Here is a 6,982-nt window from a genome sequence, read left to right on the forward strand (position 1 = left end):
GGCTTGTGGTTTGAGTTCCTTGGATACTAGAGTCATAATGTCCGACATTTAATGGTAATTCTTGGATAGTTAATTGGCTCTTGTTTCCATTGACACTAGCCTTTTATCAACTAGTTTGGTAAGTTAGTTAGGACTTATGGATTAAGGTCAATTATGCTTGCTTGACTTACTCCTCGATGGTTGGGGTTGACTACGTGAGATTGACTCATGATAATTACCATAGTTGTGGTTATGGCCATGATAGGATTCCATGGATACTCACTCCCAAGTCAAGGTTCTTTTATTGCGTTTATAGCATTTTCACTAGTTTTGATCTCACTTCCCTTTAATTGCATTAATTACAATTTTGATCATTGCTTAGTTCTTTTAATCTTTTGTTCTTTGATTTCAAAACCCTTTCTCCCTCTTCATAACCGGAAGAAGTAACATTTCATTTGCATTCCTAGGGAGAACAACCCGAGGTTTAATTACTCTCAGTTATATTTTGTTTTGAATTGAATTATTTGATTTGGGGAATTACTTGTTGGTCTAGGCTATACTTTCAACGACGGGATTCTATTTGGAGAAAATCTAGACTAACAATAGTTTCTTCTCCTCGTCATATTTGGCGCCGTTGCCGGGGATTGCAAATGGTGTTATATCTTTTGGTTGTTGTGAATATGTTCATAGTGTACATAGCTCTTTTTGGTTGTTTGGTTGTTTTTGTTAGTAGATTTTTGTTTATATTTTCTTAATGACTTTTTCACACCATGCCACAATGCACCCAATAGAACCCAAACGCTTACCTATATGGTCAACAACCTTATACACCATCACCTCACTATATACAAGACCCTTATCCCCATGAGTTTGATTATCAACCTTCATCACCTTAATCCTCATCTTCATATATGGATCAAGCCACACAAGAAGTACTTTTCATGCTCATTCAAGAAAAATAAGAGTTCAGGAAGAAGCAAGAGCAAGTCATGTCCACTGTAAGCAAGGCTTTGGGTCATTTAGCTTCATTGCGTTCATGCCACAAGTAAGAAACTCTAGTGGATGAATGTGTGGAACCAAGTAAAAAGTGTGGAGTGAAAGAAGAATTGCAAGATCAAGGAGAAGATGTCAAGTCACCACATGAAGTGCAAAAGGAGATAAATGAAGAGTGGATAGGAATTGATCAAGAGGATTCCATCATTCAAAATTTTTTGTCCAACTTGGGTAATTCCTTCTATGACCTTCATGAACCTCTATGATTAGATTTGGAAGGAGATGTTGATGTGGAATTCACACAACCTCCAATATTTGACTTGAGTGATGATAAAGAAGATTCAAAAGAGGTTGAGGAAGATATTAGTTGCCAAGAAGTGAAGATAGTTGTGCAAGAACGAATTGAGCGGGTGAAGACTTCTCTAACAAGATTTCTAGGCCTACATCAATATGCCACTATAGAAACGGATGGCCAACTTTGGACCTTTCTTGGAGTAGTGGATGGTGAAAAGAAGAATGTTGATTGGCAAAGAAAAGGAAAGTTCATCAAAGGAGCCAACTCAACATTTGGAGCTCAATTTTGGTGCATAAATCACTTTAATGTATTCCGAGGAGTGCACAAGCATGTCAATGGTGATAGAGGAACTCAAGTATGGGATCCGAGCATTAATTTCAAGAATCAATACTTAAGGATCCTAGTTGCTAGCTTGAAGTCTCTTATAAGTTTGACGCAACTTAATTGGGACCCCAGAGGTCGAGTTAATAGCAAACTTGGTTAGAGATTCAAGGAGGAGTGGAAGCATAAGTGACGTCGGGTTTTCTACCAGTAAAGAAATTCATAGAAACGGTTGCGTTGTAGATATATTTTCTAAACCGGCAAAAATCCCTTCGTACAAACGTGTTGGGTATCACAAGTAACAAACCCCTTAAAAATTGTTAACCGAGTATTCAAACCTCGGGTCGTCTTCTCAAGGAACTGTGAGGAAGTATATTCTTATTATTGGCTATAAAGGTTGTAATCGGGGTTTAGAAGGTGAGAAGCAAGTAATTTAAATGACGAGTGAATTAAATGGCAATTAAGAATAAATAACAACTGTAAAGCAACTTTTAGCAAGGTAGATAAATTAGAGGTCCAACTTAGTTATCTCTCTCAACAATAATGAAAGTTGAATCTAAACTCCACTTGGTCAACCTTTACCAGGGCAAAGGAAAGTCAAGGGACTAATTAAATTGACTTTTGAATCCTAATTATTTTCTCAGAAAAGGTTGGGATTATTTAAGTTCAACTCAATTAGCAAGATCACGATTATCAATTGTGTTGAGTTTAATAACTGTTGAGTTACTAAATTCTTAATCAGAACCAAAAGGGGAAAAGTAAAATTGCTGGAATAATAATAAAAATATCCTTAGATAGGAAGCAATGGTAACTTAAATCAAAGAGAACAATCATGAACTGAAAATACCTCAAATATCATTAATTCAAATAATAGTCTGTAACATGAGAGAATTCATAAATCAAATTATAATAATAAATTCAAATGTTGAAATAAATAAATAGAAGTAAAATTGAAATAAAAGAACATTAAACTTGGGATCCAGAGTTACTCTTAAAACAAGAAGAAATCCTAAATCCTAAAAGGGAGAGAGAGAAGATCTCCCTCTCAACTAAATATAAATCATTGAAAGGTAAAAATATGCGAGCTCCCTTTGAATGGAAGCATTTCCACACTTTATAACCTCTGGTCTATGCTGTCTGTACTTGGATCTGGGCCAAAAAGGGCTTCAGAATTTGCTGGGGGCGTATTCTGTAATTTCTGGTGCGAGGCCTCTGTCACGCGTCCGCGTGGGTCACGCGGTCGCGTCATTTGGGGCTTTTCCTTGCCACGCGGTCACGTCAGTCATGCAACCGCGTCATATGCGTTCTGCTTAAGGCACGCGGTCGCGTCAGTCATGCGGCCGCGTGGATACCAGTTCCTTTAAAGCTCGTTTTGCTTTCTCCTTCCATTGTTGTATGTTTCCTTTTCCATCCTTTAAGTCATTCTGCCTTTAGAAAATCTGAAACTACTCAATACATTAATCACGGCATCGAATGGAAATACTTACTTTCTATAACTTTGTTTTTCATCTAACCAATCAACAATTATAGAATATAGTCATACCAAAAAGTCATGAGGTCTTAATTAAGGTTGTAATGGGGCCAAGGTAAAGGTAAGGATTTATGTATATGGTTAAGTGAGCTAATAAGTGAATCCTTAATTAGACTAAGATCTCACCTAACATACATATTTAGTAAAATAAAATCTCTTTACCTATTTTCCCATATTTCCCACTTATTGTTGCATGCTCATGTTTCACTTTTTATTTTTATTCCATGTGCATTGTTTTCATTTGGGAATTTCTTTTGTATCCCCTTTTATTTAAATGCTGAAAAAAAATAACTCTTCTTTTTTTTTTTTGCACATGATAATTGAATCACTTAGATTTTCTCATGAGTATGCTTCCCAAATTTTATTTTATTCCCTTTTACTTCTCTACCCTTTTGTTTCTATTATCCATGTTCCCAAAAGGTTTCCCACATTTAACTCTATTCATAATTTTTTTATCTTAAGCTAACTAAGGATTCACTTGGGATTTTCCTTTGTTTTTCTTCTTAAGGCTAGTAATTTGGCTAAATAGAATAAAGGGGTTTTAAAAGGCTCAAGGGGGTTAACAAGGGTGATGTAAAAGGTAGGTTGATTTGGGGTGAGTGAGCTAAAATCAAATGATGGCCTCAATCATTCTCTTGGTATGTATCTATTCTATATTCTATAATTGGACATATAGATTAAAGCAAAGGAAAGAACATCAGAATAAAAAGAAATGTAACACACAGAAAAGAAATTATGGTTTGAATGCAACCATACAATTTAAGCTCAAGACTCACAGGCTGTATGTTCTCTAACTCAAACATCATATATTAATTATATATATTGTATGCAGGTTTAGTTAAAAATTCCCATTATTCTCTTGAAAAAATTATTTAGGGTAGCTTTTAAAGTTTTAATGTTCCTCCTTGATGAAATGTTGTCAACTAACATGTAATGCTATATATACAAGGTGTGGGTTGTTTTGATTCTGTTAAAATTTCTAGTTTACTTCCTTTTTATATTTTTCTAATTAAACTTTACTATCTTATGCTAAAAAGGGTAAACTATACTAATTAATCCACTAATAAATCAGAATTGCAAACTAAACTAAATGACTAAAATAAACTAAATGGCTAAAGTATGAACTAAAGATGCAAAATGCAGCACATAGAGTAAAATACACAAGTAGCAATGTATAAGTACTCAGAAAATAACAATAAAAGAAAAAGAGAAAAATCCAGAAAAATATCCAAAATAAAAGAAAAAGTATGTAGTGGTTCACCAAAATAAACGCCAGAGATGGCGACCTCCCCACACTTAAAATGAAGCATCATCCTCGATGCTCAATCAAGCTGGGTGTGAAGGAGTGTCATCACTGGTAGGGATGGTAGCTGGGGTCTCTGTGGCGGTGGTGGGCTGGGAGTCTGGCTGCTGTGGAGGTGGGACGGACTGGAGCGGGATCTCCGGATCTGCAGCCTCTATCTGGGGTATAACCTCCTGATGCGGGGCAGCCTGCTCTGTGGCTGCCTGCTGATGAGTCTCTGCCTGGGAATGAGGCTCCTCCTCCTGCTCATCCTCCTCCTCGTGCTCATCCTCTGATGGCTCTGAAGGGGTGTCGGGCTCGGAGGGGATGTCGGCGCCCTGTCTAATCATCAGGTTCAGATGGGAATAGCGTCGCCTGCTGCGGCGCTCTAATCTCTCATACCGGTGCCTGTTACGGCGCTCCATCTGATCAAGCTGGCGGAATAGACGGTGCACGAGGCGATAGACTGGCTCAGAGGCGGGTGGAGGTGCAGTGGTGGCAGTAGGGGCAGCTGGGGCAGCTGTGGATGAAGAGGTTCCAGCAGACGGAGGGGCTGTCTCGTCAGTAGCAGTGACAGGTGGTGGTCTGTAGCCCAAGGCAAGGAAGTTCCTGCTGTGCGGGATGATCTTCCTGCAGTCCGCTGCTGGTGGTCGCTCATTGGCATCCTCCCAAGGCACATCAGCCTAACGGCCTAGCCGTGTAACCAGGTAAGGAAAGGGGAGGGTGCCTCAGACGTGGGCCCTGGCCATATAATGCCGGATAAAACGAGGCAGATAAATGTCCTTACCCTCCAGCACACACCAAAGGAGGGTGATCATGGTAGCCGGAATCTCCGTCTCGTGAGTACTCGGCATCACAAAATTACTCAAGATCTGATGCCATAGCCGAGCCTCATCATTTAAGTGCACTTTCTTGATCCCTCTAGGCATAGTGGTGTTCTGACCCATCTCCCAAGGAACAGCAGGGTCGAGAGCAATCCGTGCCTTCACAGCATCCCAATCAAACTGCATCTGGCCCATGTCCTCCTCAGCCTGTGCATAACCATCTGGCTGAGCGGACTTGGCTGGGAGCTGGAGAATGGTCTCTATGGCCTCCTCAGTGACCAGAATTTGCTTTCCCCTCAGGTTCACTGCATCAAGGGTAGTAAGGTAGTAGTTGCAATAGAATTCCCTGACCCAAGATGCATTGACCTCTGTCAGTGGTCTCTCTAGAAAGAACCAGCCCCTTTGCTTGATTTGCTTAGTAGTGTATTGCTGGAGGGCTTCTGGAATCTTCAAGGTACGTTCCAGGTATAGATTTCTGGAGTCTGCAAAAGTCGGGTACTTTAGCTCACAGTACCGGTTTGCAAATTTTATAAGATCAGTCGAAGGGAGCAGCTGGTCAGCTTTTTCTTGCTGTGTGAAGTTCTTCTCCCGCCATGATGAATCGTGCATTAGAGTAATGATGGACTGGGAGGAATCTCCTCTCTTGCGCTTGCTAGTGGCCTTGCCTTTGCCTTTCCTTTGTGAGGCAGACATCCTAAAAAACAGAAAACCAGGAATGGATAAAAAAATAGGAAAGCAAATAGACAATTAAACAAAGGGAACTCAAAGCGGTAAGGGAGAAATAAAATAAGGAAAATGAGTAATTGGAATGGGATTGAATTAATGTTAAATGGAAAGAAAATAAGCAATATGCCTAGGTTAGAAAGTTAGAGGAAAGTGAAAATAATCAGAAAAGGGATCAAAAGGGTTAGAATGGTTAAGATTTGAAAAAGAAATTAGGAAATTAAAATCAGTGAGTTAGTAAAGTGCGGGTTAAAGTAAGTGGCATAGAGAAAAAACCATATAACAAGGATTCACAGGTAAGAATAGAAGTACTCATAATTGAACAAGCAGTTTATGAACCAGAAAATCAAAAAGGATTAGAAAGTCTGTCATAGCATTCATGTAATGGTTTGGGTAAAGCAGAGTAAAACATATTTCAGAAATGCCAAACCAAAACATGAATGAAAACAATTTTTAAAAAAATTTTGGGCAGTATTCCGGCTAAAATTGGATTATCCCAGAAAATAAACAGCAATCATATCAGTTCATATGAATTAAAAGAAAGCAATCTGCATGTACAAAGATATAAAATAAACATAAAAACTCAATGTAAACAGCAGCAACATACAAGAAAGCAGCGTATGAATCATGAATATAGCAGCAACAAGTAAGAACAGTGCAAGTAAACAGGCCTAGATCCACTAACCACAGCCTAAGCTACCTAACAAACTAAAAATCCACTACAACATGCAAGTCTAGCTATCCTAATCATGAACATAAACGGAATAAAAAATACAGAAAAGTGACGAACGGATAAAAAGGTTGTGTGTTGCGGAACCTGGTAAGCGGAAGGGGTGGAACAAGGAAGAAGGTGGCTGCAGCGGCGTCCGGCGCGGTGGTGGTGCAGGGTGATGCGGTGGTGGCTGAGGGGGCAGTGGCGGCGAGGGTTTTGGGTTGGTGATAGAAGAAGGGGGGGTGGTTGGGTGGCGGAGAGGGAGGGGGCGCGGCTGGGTGGCGGTGGTCGCGGAGGCAGTGGCGGAGAGGGGAGAAGAGGA

At 39.7% G+C, this 6,982-nt stretch overlaps 1 protein-coding gene across 1 annotated transcript in view; it reads left to right on the forward strand.

Annotated features, from left to right (window-relative positions):
* The window catches only part of LOC107607243, a 51,686-nt gene that overhangs the window by 37,559 nt on the left and 7,145 nt on the right, over positions 1 to 6,982 (forward strand). The gene's annotated exons all lie outside the window — the stretch shown is intronic.

Source organism: Arachis ipaensis, chromosome B07 (assembly GCF_000816755.2).
Source record: "Arachis ipaensis cultivar K30076 chromosome B07, Araip1.1, whole genome shotgun sequence".
NCBI lineage: Eukaryota > Viridiplantae > Streptophyta > Magnoliopsida > Fabales > Fabaceae > Arachis > Arachis ipaensis.